At 39.2% G+C, this 16,249-nt stretch overlaps 1 protein-coding gene across 4 annotated transcripts in view; it reads left to right on the forward strand.

Annotated features, from left to right (window-relative positions):
- Nucleotides 1-16,249, forward strand: part of LOC105258023 — a 328,244-nt gene that overhangs the window by 203,107 nt on the left and 108,888 nt on the right. The gene's annotated exons all lie outside the window — the stretch shown is intronic.

Below are 16,249 nucleotides of genomic sequence, written 5' to 3' on the forward strand. Positions count from 1 at the left end.
TGCTTTTAGCAGCCCGAAAGCCGCTGTTTTCCCCTGGAATGGAAGTTTCTAACTCGATTCATCCAAAATCCCATTCATGCGGCACGCGGGTGGATTGTAATACGGATAAGAAAAGGTTATCGGCCGCTATCGGTTTCTAGAACGATAACTCACGCCGAAAAGGACGAAATCTCGTTCCGTTTCGGTAGCCCCTACTCGCGACTCATGCTCCCTCGGGAGCGGCGGGTTTGTAACATTTTGACAGGTCGAGGGTGTTTCGTCCCGGGAGGTGCAGCTTCTAGCCCCGTAGGCGTTAACAAGTGGCGACCTACGAGAAAGCGAGAAAGTGAAAAAGAGGGCGAATAGAGCTCGTAGATCAACGAGACCGACTCGAAATACCGGAAGGTCGGAGGAGCACTGGTTAGCATAATGTCAGCCCGAAGCGACGGCGAAAAAATGGTGAGCGGTGGTGATGGGGGGGGGGACGCAACGGGGGGAGGTGGAATTTCTTAAAAATGTCAGACAGGGCCCGATGCACCTCCGGGGGTTGCGAGACGCGGCGTTTTACGCATTTCGCCGTAAAATTCCGGGTTATCGACGGTTCGACGTGGGCGGGAAGAGATGAAGGGGAGAAGTAGGCATGAAAAGCGACGTAGACGAAAAAATATTCCCCAAAGACACGAACGAGTTGCGACGAACTGAAAGTATTATCGAGCGACGGTTGTATGCGCGACGTAATTTGCCTACGCATTGCGTGGCAATTTTCCTTTCCGCAAACTTCGAGCACCGCGTTTTTCATTGCGCGAAAATCAATACTTCAAAGTAACAACCTTAGATGTCTCGTAATCATATATTCGATAGCTTTTTATTAGACCAACTGTTGCAAAATCTTGTGTCGTCATCAAATGCTGTATTACCAGATAAAATAGAGATATTTGAGACAAATTGTGTGCTGTTATTTAAGCATTGCATGTGGTCAATATCTACAGACGAGACACGTTTCTGATTATCGCATAGAGGATTTATTTCCCTCCGGCGAATGATAGCGCACTTTGTTTCTAGCTTGTATATGAACGTAATATCCAGAGCGTTTGATCTATGTGTATCTATATCTCGCGGTAATAAATTAAAGATACAGCAATAGTTGGAATGTACGACGTTCAATATGTTTCCTTCTCCTTTTTTCATGAAAGCAATCTTTCTCTCTTTTTCAGAATCATTCCTTTTTCTAATTCTCTCCTTTCTTGCCTTCTGAGATTTCCATTAGCTTAATCCGTGGTCGGAAAACTCGATAAGACGTAAAGACACGATATTGTCATTTTTTTCTATCCCAAAGAAAAGTGATACACGCCTGCCATCCCGCATCTCGCTTTATAGTCGGGGCCATTATTGGCGAGGGAAATATGTATTATCCATAAAACACGTCGAAAGACTTACGTGCGCGGAATATAACGGGATATATCTCGTGATCCTAACCGGCGTCGTGCCATTTGCGATTGAGCGAGCGAACGAACGCAACGTTAAATTTCATAAGCGAGTTAAGACGCGTTCAGCACGTTCGTCTACCGAAAACGCATTATACAGGATCTCCCATAATCGCGGAATGTTTTTTCGAACGTAGATAGAATACAATCCGCTAAATCGCCGCGTGAAACAGCGTTTCCGGATGATGTATGTTCGCGTAAGCGCTATTTCGACGAACGATATTCACGATATCCTTCAGTCTACGTCCTTCACGAATGCACTCTGCACGTTATCCAACGCGCGAAAGGACCGTTCGCGTCGAATTCGATCTCGATGAACGTTGTACTCTCGTCAAATGCAGCTTACTGAGATCAATTTTCTGGAAGAGTACGATTTTCTTCTCCTCGAAAGGAAGATAGAGAAAGAGAGGCTAAAAGAAAAAAGAAGACAATATCCTATTCCGCGTTATCCGCACGTTGCACGCAATCTCAAATCCGCTCGTCTATTCGCGGAGAATACGTCGTCTTTGGAAACGTTCTTCCTTCCTTGCTCGCGACGATTTTTCCGGCTGCATCGCGCAAGACGGACATCGATAATGCGCTTCTTTTACGATGTGTATCCCTCTCTTTGGGCCAGCTATCTTCAACCGTTCTTCATGCAATTATCCGTCGAAAGGCTCGCCCCATCTCCTGGGAGATCCTAGACTAGTCGACCGGGCGGACCGCACTGGGATCTATTCTACTTGACCGCCGCAACGACGACGACGACGATGTACGACGCCGCCGCGAGCAACAGCAGTGGTATAGATGTTGTTGCGGTCAGCCACGTCGACTTCTGAGTAGTTACGACCAGATAGGGACCGACAGGTGCTCGCTCTTGGACGGACAAGGGAAACAAGGGCGAGAGAAAGGAAGTTTATCCTTTATATAATCTCAAGGGGAGAAAATTTTTTTTTTCTAAAAAATCTTGAATATAGTTTTTAATGTTTTCAACCTCATGGCTTGGAATGAAACATGTAAATATAAATTTTAATGAATTTTTATAAGAGAAGAAGTGTATGATATGTCGCTAAATAACTTTCAGAAAATACGTCGTTTTATTAAAACTGAGATATTTTATTAAATTTTCAAATATTAATATTGATAATAATTATATTTGTATAATTGTCGTAAAAGAGATCATTATTATTAAAAAAATATATAAAAATATGTATTATTAGATAAAACATATTATATATTACATTTGTATTATATATTAAAGAGATTTCGTATTTTTTTCTGAAAATGGAAATTATTAATATTTCATTACATACTTATAATGACAACGATTAAAAATATCTGAAAGTAAAATAACAAAATAGATTTTATGAAGGAATAATCAAGCAAAAATTTTTTAATCTTATTTCCGCTTTCGAAGCTCTCGACAGCATATGACAAAATGTCGTAATTTTAAAAGTCACTTCTTTTCTACTTGTTTAAAATGATCTATTTCTAGTCTTAGAAATACTATAGATAGATGAACTCAGTGAACCTTAAGTATGTTTCTTACTTTATTTTCATCTTTTTTTATGCGAATGAAAATCAATTCGCAGAATCAAATCGACGAGCTAATTTGAGGTTACAAGAAGATAAATATAAAAACCAAAAAATAACGTACATTCACGTACATTTCTTTTCATATTTTTTATTTTCAGATTTTGATACGATTATGTTTAATACAATTATTTACATATAAAGATAAATATAAAAATCAAAGATAAATATAAAAACCAAAAAAGTAACGTACATTCACGTACATTTCTTTTCATATTTTTTATTTTTAGATTTTGATACGATTATGTTTAATACAATTATTTCGACAGAATCATACAACTTTCGTTCCATTAAAACAACCACGAAGCTTTGCAAGCAACGTTACTTGATATTTAAGCATATCGGAAGTATCAAGCAACGCGAATATCGCGCTCTCGCTACGTACTTCCGCATACGCGATCTTAATTTGCAAACTATTCCCATAATATCGCACGTGACGATAACCGGGCATAGTTACGCGAACACGCACGCGCGCGGGAAAACCACCCACACGGACGCGTCGACCTCGATCGGCAACATCGCGTCTTCTGGACACGCAACGTCTGCGTGCCGGTGGAGGAAACTATGCGACTTCAAAAGCCACCCTCGACTTCTCCCGAGCCATCCGGCCACCACCTTCCCCACCGGCGTTAATATATACTGGTTCTCTAGCGCTTGACAGGCGCCTCCTCGCCGGACTTCTGGGTTACTTTGACACTAAGTTCGCAGTTTATGACTACGTTGCTGCGATCGATCGCGGTTCTATCACCACCAGATCTATTCTGCGACTACGAAAAATCATCTGATACAAAATCGCGAGATCGCAACCTCACGCAATTGTCGACCTTTCGTTTGGACATTCGTCATCGAGGGAATCGTTAATGCACGCGTTAATCCACGGATAAAATGCAAAGTGACGTCTCGAGGAGAAACAGCGACGCTGTTGATTTTTAATCGTAGAATGTAAGTTTCTCATCAACTGTATCCTTAGTATAATTATAATATCTGTAAAAGAACTACTCAGTAACAAGAAATAGGCATTTAGGAGCGTTTAAGCGTTGAACACCAAATTCGAAACAAACTCGGCTGTTCCAGGCAAGCGAAATCTTCGTAAGGCTTTCCAGGTTGCGACTATTTGGAAGATCTTAGACTATCGGAATGCTCGGTTGCAGTTGCGTATATATCTATATAGCGCGAAGCAATAACCAAATCGCGGCGTGGGAGGAGGGGGATGGGCGGGGAGGAGCGAATTACGGTGTAAGAACAGTCTCGCGTCAGTCTGCGTGCAACATTTCCGACGCGGTAAGCAATCCGCTATAAGTACACAACTCCGACTCGATGCAAGTTTCCGACTTCCTCCCTCCCTCTCTTTCCCCCAGACTCTCCTCTTTCAGAGCTATCTCTAATCCCTCGTCACTCGAGTAATATTAAGCCAAGTTTTCAAGAGTCTTACACGGGTATCTTACATTTGTACGCCCGCCACAATTCGCACACGCGTAGACGCGCGCTTGGAACGCTCAAAGCAAAGGTAGAATTAAGTTTTAGTACAATAGGGAATACAAAGGCACTCTCCGTCCAATCGGAGTATGCCAGCACGGGAGCAGCTTTCAGACGAGATTTAAATCCCAGATTTCTCGCTTAGCTCTGCGGCTCAGCAAACGTGGTCTTATGATTATATTGGACGCAATAAATCGCATATCCCGCATTTAAATACGTCCTTTTCGGATTTCCTAGCTTATTTATCATATATGCATATTGTTTTATATATATACATATACGTATTCTATCCAAGGTCTTTAGCAATATATTCCTCGACAAATCTGATACGTATACTTTTCTCAGAAAAACAAGGAGGAAATTCGAGAGAAAAATGGGCAACTCGAGCGAGATTGAGATCAAACCTTGCTTGTACTTTTAAAAACTAAAATTTTTTGTTCACATATGGAACATACGGATATGTGAAAGTTATGTAACAGGAACTACATTGTTCTTCTCAGAGAACTCAATTATTATAGCAAACTTAACTTTCGTCTCATATAAAGTGCAGTGTTTCAATGACGCTCGATACAACTTTGCTTGAAGGGAAGTCCGTTTTCTCGCGAAGCTTCTATTTCCGCTGCCTCATTCACCGACAATTCCTCATCCCTGGACCAATATGCAGTCGAGGGAGAAGGAAGTTTCGTCTTGCAGCCAAGTGTTCACCAAGTTTCGACGAGCCTTATATGTTTGCCCTCATCATACTCTACCTTCATTCGCTGGACGTACGATGAGTAACAAAAGATCGTATTTCGCTTGTTGCTCTATAATCTCCTACCAAGAAAACGAGCACAATAAAGAGGCTTTTGTTCTCTTATCTTTTTTCCTCTTTTCCTTTTTTTCGCCTTTTATATCGATAATTAATCCAAAGTTGAATCACACAAATTATTTCATCGTAAAATATTCCATAAAAGTCAAAAATTAAATTTCCAAACAAAAATGTGGTGATTGTTTCAATTTTATTATCGAAAAAAATATAAGTAGGAAACTCTTGGTAAACATTATTGAAATGCTATCTTCATTGTTTTAAAGTTCCGAACAAATAACATATCAAATGGAATATTGTAATTATACAGTTTAAAAACATATGTAAGACAGACAAAATATAAATCAATAAAATATAAACAATATTTATATGTAAAGTTAATTAAACGAGAGATATACTCGAGTCAAAATGTAATATTGCTTTATTTAATGTTTAATGTATGCAACTGAAAAAAAAATATTCACTTGCATGCGGAACAAAAAAAACGAGATTGATTAGTCATTACGACATTCGTCAAAGTGCTTCCTGTGTTTTAACGTTTAAAATCATGATTATTTATTTTGTGGCAGAACGGCGAGATTAAAGAGGACACAGGAACAAGAAGACCGAATGTGTTTCTCTTCTTTTGTGCAGGCAGTCGAAACACGTATACGAGTCGCTCGGTAGTTTATTTTTAATCGGACCGTTTCGAAGCGCTCTTTCTTTTCAACGGCAAGTCACGCTCTGAAAAACGACGATGTGTCTCTCATTTGTGGAGTAAAAACATTATTTGTCACTATCGTTGCTGCATGTCAGGCAGAAAAAGCGATGAGTCGCTTCACGAAGCGTCGAGATGAATATTAATTAATTAATTAATTATGCCTCCGATGATAATGCTCACGTCTTACTTTCGATTAACTATCGAGTGCATTTACGAGCATTACACGCGTAGTTTTTCTAAAACTCGGATAATATTAATTAATAGTTATTTATCTAATTATTAATAATTACTTGTAATATTTAATATTAATAATAAAATAATTATTAATAATTATTAAATAAAATATTATACTTAATTTCCATATTTTATAAATAAATTGCATTAACTGTGAGTAACTTTATAATAAAAGAATATGATAATAAGATGGTATAGTGATGATATAAAAGTTTAACTTTCATCTTTAAACCCACAAGATATTCGTGACTTGATATTTAATCAAATTTTCACTCGACTGAAAAATCGCCTTAAAGATTTATAGAACATTCCTTAGGAGTTTTAATGCCTTGAAGATCAAAGATTCGTCGCGGATCGTTCCGCATGTGCGTAGTAAATACTCTACAATTAGAATACTTTCGAAGACACTATAACACGACCCGCCGGCTCTTCATCTCCTTTGCCGCGTGTCTTAAATTATTGCGAGGGAGATCTGTCGCAGACCACAAATTAAAATTATTGACTGACGTCTTGCCTCCGCGAGTCCGTAATTCATTTTTCAAAGGGATGGGAAGGAGTACTTGAAAATAGTAAAACACGAACGCTCTCGTGTCTTTCACGCTAATCGCGACGAAAGCATGTTTGTCGCCAACCGGCGTTGTCACATGTGAGTGTTAATTGCGACGAAAAAGCCCGCGTGATCTGTTATCGTTGTAGAAGCGCATGTTGATTAATGCGCACACATGTGTCTCTAAACGTTAACAGAACCAAAAGTGAGAAACTATAAAACATTTAATTATCTCCCATAAATGTCTAAATTTCTGCTAAACGTTTATTTTCAAAGGTTTATATAAAAAGTTTATTATAGTTTAACATTTCAAAATTTGTTATAAATTAATATCGCAAAATTTATTATAAATTTATTATAAATTAACATTGCATAAATTCGAAAAATTTATAAAATGTATAAGAAATGCAGATTGCGAAAGAACTTTTTAGAAAAATCTAAAATAAATTATAACAAAATGAGAGACATATATCTCTCGACTTTTATAATAGCATTCGTTAAACCGAGGAGTGTAAAGGTTGTAAACTTAAATCGGGTCCTCGGAGACACATCATTTATAGGAAACGAAACGAAGCTACGAAATATTTTTTTATGCGGCGTAAAAAAGGGGAACAAATGTCGTTTCATCCCGGACGAAATCGCCAAGGAAAAAGATATATCTTGCCACGCATATTTCTGAAAGTGTCAAGCCGACGCGTCATCCTGGAGGTCACGTCAGTGTCGCGGCTGATGTCACACGGCCATCCCCCGGGGACTATCCGGGATATCCTGGAGCAGGAGCGCACGTGCCTGTACGTTCCTCGACCATCCTCGTCGCTGTACATACACGCGTGTACATTGCCGTTGTCGTATCATGTGCACACGTCACACGCAGGAGAGTGTCGCGCGTCGGGGAACGTCTGAGTGCCGTCGACTGTATGATGGATGCGTCGGGTTTGACGTAACGTAATAGGTACAGACACGCGAGGGAGTGCACTCACACGTTTCTCTCTTTCTTCTTTGTTTTAATACACACCTCGTAACACACACCGCGCCTCATTTTACCTGAGAAAGCTGCGATTTAGGGGAAGACATATCGATTCTGAAGTGCATTCTTCGCAAAATGTATGGAACATTTGTCTATGAGGTTCTCGAGATCGATGTAAAACGCGTTCATGTTGACAGGATATTCTATAATTTTAAACTAGTTTTATATATATATATATATATATATATATATATATATATATAAATCATGGCAAATGTAATCTTTTTACTGAGAGCTGGGATCGTGAATTAATTATTCATTTGCAATAAAAATATTTTTGCAAAATTTAATACTAAGGTGCATGTTGAAGAATTAGATATTATTATTAAATATATTTTGGAAGATGTATGTAAAGTTGCTATATTAGAATTATATACACCGTTAAAATAATAGTTAAATCGTCAGCAGAAGCGAGCGGGAGCCTCTCTCGTTAACACGACGATAAATTAGGGCAATATTCGAAAATTGCGCGTGTAATGTGCCGTGAAATGAATCGATCGCACATCAACCGAACCGCGATTCGGCAGAGAAGGAAGTAATCGTATATCATGATCGGTGTGGGACTTCTATTTATTTACGGCGTACGTTATTGTTTACGTAATTATGAGTACGTCATTTTTTATTTGTTATTGCATCTTCTTTTTTTTCTCGTTGAATATTTTGTATATGCCATTTAGATATGAGACAGCAAATGTTAAATTATTAAACAAATATATTTAAGTTGCAATGAAAAAATTTTATATAAAAACGACAGAGAGCGAGAAAGAGTTAATATATAAATAAGCAATAATAATATTCTTTTCGCTCAAGGTGAAAAATTATTTATATTATTTTAATTGCAGAAAATCAATTATAGATCGAATAATCTTTTATTAAAATCAAAATTGGTTTTCAAAAATAACGATCTTCTATAGAGTGATAAATAAATACTTATATGATTTTGACACGTACATATCTTTTCCGGATTGCTTCTATCTCTTACAAGCGACAGCCAATGCAAAGTAATATTTTCCACGAGGGTGCATACAGATGCAAGGATATAGAGACGTATAATGCTTTTCGCACACAAGATAAATATTTTTCATGCGCGATTGCGGACAAATTTATTTCGCCGCTCGCGTAAACTCGTCTTCTTCGTCATATCGGGCGTTTCGTCAAACGTCAGGAATCTCACCAGCCTTCCGCAAAGCGGCGGAAGCCGCATCCTTTTATGGATCACAGGAATGCATTCTGGATGCCTCGAGGTAAAATGTTTCCTCTGCAACCGTCCATGTAGAAGAGAAATTATATCGACAGCTCTCTTACGGAGACGAGCGCAATGTGTGAACGCTTTTCTTCCTTTTCCCTTCTCTATTTTTTCCGCCGCGATCGGCACCGCGCCTTACGAGACTCGACAGCGACGAGGCAGACGAGGGTGAAGGGCTTGAAACGAGGGTTCACAAGGGCGCTTCGGAATCTTAGCGAACTTCAGAAACGATGCGAGGCATCTGAAACTAGACTGTTCTTTCGCGTGAAATTCCTTGTACCGTTAATGCATTTTGAAGCAAACAACGTTCATATATTTGAAATATGAAAAACCGTCCCTCCTCTTGTATATTTTATCTGGACAGAATTTTCTGAAGCTATCGTAAGGGTTATAATTTTTGTACTTGGCAATATTTGTCAAGTGACATTTGCGCTTGACACTAACGATTTTTACATTTTCCTGTTATCCCTTTTTTCTTATCTCAATATTCTCTATCGCGATGCAATTTTTCACATCGAGTCTTATGCGTTGCTTAGATTATGACAGTCAGTTTTTATACGAAAGCAATTCAATCAGAGTTTACGACATCGACCAATATTGAGGTATCCGGATTTATTTTCGATCGCACTCTCAGAACTCTGTTGTGTCATTTCCGACAGTATTTCAGACAATAATTTACGACTTTGTGAGAGAGTTGTACACATACGCCAATATAAGTTAAACTATTTTTTCTTGTAGGCGCGATTTTTTTTACATATCTATAGTGAATTTACTGCTGCACGTGCCTGGTAAAAAAATCGACTTGTCAAGTTTTCATGCGCGAAAGTTTGCTTATCTACAAGATACGTCGAGTTATTGCCAATAGTTTTTTTTATACAAGTTTTTTTATAAGTTTCTCACTTACGAGTGCATACACTTCCTCTTGGAATAGCATCACACATACAAATATATATACAACGATGACGCGATTGCTTGTTGATAAAAACTATAAATGAAAAATTGCGAAAAAAATTATTGGTTGAAGAATTAACCTTTTAAAAACTAACTAAATATTTATTTATGAACAAAATGAACGATTATATTATCAAGATGAAAGATTATATTATCGGTAAAATTGATAAAAAATTTTTATGACTTTACCTAGTTATTTTATGGTTAACATCGTATTCTTGCAATGCAATCACGATTATCAACAATCTCTCTTTATTCGTTGAAAAATGAGGAACGTGAGATTATCGATTCAGCGTCTAAAAAATAGATGAGTTGTGCGAAGAATACATGGCGACGGGCAAAAGAGGGCTGGTAAGGATTAAAGCAAATGCACTCTTGATTATCCAGCTGAGCCGAGACGGAAAGATAGAGACGGGTACGGGCTAAGAAAAACACGGGGAGAACGAAGGTAATGCAAGAGACCGTTGAATACGCGGTCGGGATTTTTCACGGATCGATTATGGCAATTCAATCAGGGGAGAGGAAGGGGGAGGTGAAACTTGTCGTTTCGACGTCGAAGCGGACGCGTCAGGACGCGGTTTATCCGGAAGAGAGCCCCGGAAAACGGTGACGTTCTCTCGAATGCGCTCTCCATCCATCCCGATGGGATCCTGCGCCGGTGTTTTCTTTCCGTTTCCGGGCAACCGAACGGAAAAAGGTGCGTGACGGAGTCCTGGCGGGACGGAACAAACGGGATTGGCGGGTTTGTCGAACCAACGTCGCGCACTTTGGACGCGAGAATAAAGTAAAAGGAGACGAGAAGGGGCTGTTACGTAATTTATAAAGTGGTTACGTAGTCCGTGGCTCATTCTCATCCTCCGTCCACAAAGCTCGATCGCGTAATGGGTTACATTCTAAGTGTGTGCATCGAGGAAGAATTATTTAAACATTTATTGTACCAAGAATTATACAGAGCACAGGAGGCGAGAGAAGCAGGCTTTAGAAGCGTGCAAAAAGTAAAAACTGTCACTAAACGAATGATAATTTTTTAAAGAGAAAAATTAATTGGATTTCGGGGCATTAATATGTAAGTAAAATAAAATTTTTCAGAAATTTAAAATCAAGTTTTCCTCTACAATATTTCTCTCTCGTGACTGTTTTATGTTTAAGAAATTGAATTACGTTTGAAAAAAAAGTCACTTTATCTCACATATGAATATTTAGCTTTAATCTAGAATTCTAAATAGCACGGCACTCCAGTGTATTATTTTGCCATCCTGTGGATTGCCATAGGAAGGCTCGCCCAAAAGTCGAGCGCGTTTGCGAAGCGAGAGCAATGTAAAATTTATAGATCGTAGAGGCAGTGTAAGAGGCTTAACTTTGCGAGCGATAATACTTCACTAGTAATAGGTCGAGAGCCGGATTCACGTAATAATGCGATTACTGATATCGGTTGCAACGAACAGGGAGAGAGCCGAATTTAAACTACAATTATTCCCCACCCTATGAAATATCGTAGAGTGCAACGCGTGCGATAACGATAGGCACACGCTGCTGATACTCTCCGTCGTACAATGCGGGGAAAAAAAACTCTCTATGCGAGTGTTCCGTTCCGCGGTCATAAAAGTATTAGAGATTTTTCGTCGGGCATCCATTAAGGTGTTTACAGAACGACGGGAGCTTTGTAACTTTCCGCAGGCAGGAAAAGCAGTTAATGAGGATGCAAATTTAATCCGTCCGGAAGAAATTTCATTTACCGCCAGTCTCGACAAATAATTTGTCGTGGCTCGGTGAATCTTATAACTTTCAACGTCATCCGCGGCTATCAAAACCCCTTCGTTCCCTTTCGCGTAGGATAACTCGAAATATCATTGACAACGTTCGATTAGTGACTATTGGCGTAATAATAATATCAGTTTCAATTGCAGGCATACTTTAAATTATGAAGTAAATTTAAATTATGAAATAAAATGGTCTGGAAAGCGCTATGTTAGATCATATGCACACGCATAAGACAAAGATTATAAAAAAAAACACAAAAAATATCTAATCTCCCTTAACTCTAAAGAATGATTAGTCTCTTGGATCTGCAAATATGAATGGTTTTTATAAAAATTCCCCGTGAACAGGTACCATCGGGACGATACGCATGTTTGTTCAGATGGTCTCATCGTTATCGTCGCTATTTATATTTGACCCTGGAGGTTTATTCGCGGCCTTGCTTCTAAAAAGGTCGATCGTCGCGTGCGCTTCTCCTGCGAGGTATTTAATTAATTCGCCGCTTATAAAACTCGCGGCTATCCTGCTCGTTTTTCCCGACCGCGAAAACCCGACTCGTAGAAATCTCGTCATGTTTCGTCTCTTTATCAAAAGTTTTTAATTCGCACGCCGCGCCGATATCGAACGCTGTCGCGACGAGAGATATGCGACCTTACTAACGAGACCGGACGTTTAGAGCGTTTCGCGCCATAATTTCCTTGATTAAGCCGAGATATGTGGCGGATTGCCAAGAAGGGCGCGGCGTACATGCCTCCGAGTTTCCCCGTCCGTTTCCCCCGGGGGTGGTCGGCCTGTGTCCGTTCGCTCGTAAATAACATCGCGAATTAAGCGTGTAATTTCCGCGCGAATTACGCGCTGGTCCCGCGATCTCCCTCGTCGGCTTTACCCGCGATATTTTTATTATTGTAAAAATGCGCGCTGCAAAAAATTTACGATTGCCCGACGCGTCGCGACAAATCGCGCCGAGCACCGAGCACCGAGAACCGGATGACAAATGCTTAATACGTCGAAACCTCCGTTGGGAAAATCAACAATATGGTTGAAATTAGTCATTTTGTAAAACGCGTGTCCCAAATATAAATTGAACGAATGAATAACTGTTGTAGAACACAGAGATACAAATGCGAGTGTAATTGGACGAGAAATAATGAATGTACATAATATAATATAATAAATTATAGTATGAAATATAATAAAGATAAAATTTGCATATATTGCTTTTCTGAAGTATCATTTATACGTTTACAGTCTTCTTCTTTACAAATCTTCAATATGCACTTTCCATGTATAGTAAGAAGAAATACGCAGTATGAACGACAGGATTTGTTGTACGGTCGTATTTTTTTTTTTACGGCGCGCAGTTTAATATTCCATGCACTGGCATTTTATATACCTCGCTCTTAAGATATTAAATGTCAATGACAACGGAGGATATGAGAATTTTGGCGATATTTCATTGGAGGTTTTGAATACATGTATGAGGAAACCCAGTACGCATCTGTTCCTCCTGATTGATGAAATAGATTGTGCTTTTGTGACACGCACCTGCGTCTACCACATCCGTTCACATTCTATTTTGGATTCTCCTAAGGCATATATTGCAAAGTAAAAGATACATTATTTTCAGAATAGTCCGCTTGCTTTGTAATCTTACTGTGCCATCAACTTGCGACAAAACATTGCAGTATTTTTACCTTACCTCTGCGTAATGATTATATTATAAAATGAGATTTTAACAAACACTCTTGCTTTTATTTTTTAAATGTGTATAGCGGTAAATATCTGATTACAAATTAATATTAAAATTTCTTTAATTCATCTTCAGTTTATTCAATTAATCAGTTTATTCAATTAATTAAAGTGTTGTAACATTTTATGTGTAAATTTTTTAATATTAGAGTATATTACAGTATATACTGTCATTAAAATTACGTATTCTTTTTCTTATATCGCTAAAAATATCATATATTTTATAAATTTATATATTTTAATTTACTTTAACTTATTTTACATATTTTAATATATTTTAAAATGACGATATTTTAAATAATATGTAAATTATCAAATTTTTAATTAGTTTTTACGAATATTCTAGTACACTTTTTCTTTGCAGTGAATTTTTATTATCGCGTGTAATTGAGAACATGAAATGGAAGCTCCTGAGGTCGCTAATGCGGCAGATTCTACTTAATTGCGTCTGCGTTAATTACAGAAATATCTTGCCGGGATCAGTCATGTTTTATTATATGTTCAACATTACGTCTAAAGAGCGCGGCAACATTTGATATTATTCTTGCCAGAATTTCACGAGATTTAAAGCAAACGAGATCGCACGTTTGCAACGAAAAATGATGCGATTATCTATTTGGTACATGGCCAACATCGTTACGAGCGTAAAAAAAAGAGGCAGGAAAAAATCTGCATTGTTCTTATCGTCGAAAAAACACGATATGCTCCCCGAAAGTGGCCGAAAGTTCAGATATAATTTGTCCGCCAAAGTTCCGCTCCATAAACTCTTTTCCTCGTCTCTTCTGAGTCTCTTAGAAAAGAGGACTGTAAATAATTAAAGCAAGCATAAAAACTTGGAGAGAGTTTCGCGAGGCTCCACTTGTTTGATGCAAAAAAATGCATAAAGTTTCGAAGAGCAACGCGACACGACGAACAGGCAGTCGCCGCCCTCGTTAAAACGGCACGATCTCATGGATCTCCCTGTTGTCGTTTTTTTTTCCTCTGTCGCTGCCGTTTATTGTGCGCAACAACGTTGATAGTGCGCGAAAACAATCCTTTTGAACAAGCCGGCAAAACATTTCGTTTGTCGATGGATGTTGTGCGGCGACGAGCCGCGCGCGTTACACGAATTCGGCGTCGTTGCACCCGAACAAAAAACATTCGAAAGCTTTTGCGCAATATTTGCCGAGTACTCTAATTGCCTTAAAGGTTTTACATGATTTTTAAAGGATTTGCGAGATACGAGCGCATCCCGATAGGCCGAGATAGGATTAGTTTTTGTGCAAGTAACTTTGAAAATATTCATTTTTTTTACACAACGTTGACTGTTTTTTCATTCGTCCGCAGAAATTTATTTCAAACTCTAGTGCTTACTAAAAGATTAATTTTTTAATTATTTTTGCAATTTAGTCATTTACAGCTGCAAACGTGGAGCATTTTATGCATTCATTTTTAACTCGTTATAAAGAAAGAAAACATTTTTACGTTACGCGTACAAAAGTTTTGTAATGTAATGATGCTGGTAAAATGTGATAATGATGATAAATATATACACGCATGTGCACATAGTTACATTTCAGATTTCCCTACAAAAACTTAGCAAAAATTTGAGAACCTCTCTTTTAGCGAGTAGTACGTTTTTTTTACTGTAGCGATCTATTCCTAAAACTATGGTCGTCTGTTCCAAAATTACCCTATTATTTCACTGTGTGCTTCGAGGGACCAGGTCCGCGAGTGATAAACTCATCCGCTCGTTCTTTCTCTCCTTTTCTCTTCGGATGCCACTTGGAAATCTATTAAAGAAATTGTCGGCCGACACGTCGGCAATCCTCGTAAGTCGTTTCACGCGCCGTTCGCTCGCACCTGCTCACGCGTGAGCGAAAGAGCAGCGTGATTCACTTGATAGACCGACGAAGGAATGCGACGCGGTCGGTTGATGCAAAGCGACCTGCATCTCGCGTCCCGTCCGACGTCCCATCGCATCCTCCCCCGCACCTTCCATTTTTTATGGCACTCGGAATCCGGTAGAATCACGCGCCGCGGAAACGCCGACGCAGGGGGAAGGGGAAGAGAGGAAGGGGTGACCTCGAGAGCGAGCGGAAGCGCGCGAGAGGTCGCTGGTATTTCCAATTTCACAGAGCGTGGGTTAACGAGGCCCACGAGGGGCGAAGAGAAGTTAGGGCGACCACCCTGCGTAACTTCCCTGCCCGTCGCCAAAACTGACGCCGACGGTGGCGCATATAGCGTTCTCGTTCCCCTTTAAACGCCTGCTACCTCGCATGCAACCCCCCCGCGGTTGGGGGTTCCGGCACATTACCTTCGCTGATTACCAGGCCCGCCCCGCGGAGTATGTCACCCAGTCGCCCCCGAGACACATACCTTCCGGAGTGCGGCGACCCTTCGCAGGTACGGCTACGCGCATCCGTCGAGATAAACATCGCCTGAGAAAGTCGAGACGGGAGCAACGTGGATGCTCGAGAGAGTCGAGTGTTTGTCCCGTTACGGTCGTTCGATATATTTCACGTCATAGATGTGACAATTACATAATAATGTTTGAAATGAGAATAATACACATATAAGAATAATTGAAGAAATGTAATTACTACAATTAATAAGACAAAATTATATAATTAATAAAAATTATTATATTAACGTATAATTGCTCTAATTAATAGAATTCAATTTCTTTCGAAAATAAAAGCGTCGTTTTTGTATAATATTAAAAGAAAATTTTTACATTAC

Source organism: Camponotus floridanus, unplaced genomic scaffold, assembly GCF_003227725.1.
Source record: "Camponotus floridanus strain SB8 unplaced genomic scaffold, Cflo_v7.5 scaffold5, whole genome shotgun sequence".
NCBI lineage: Eukaryota > Metazoa > Arthropoda > Insecta > Hymenoptera > Formicidae > Camponotus > Camponotus floridanus.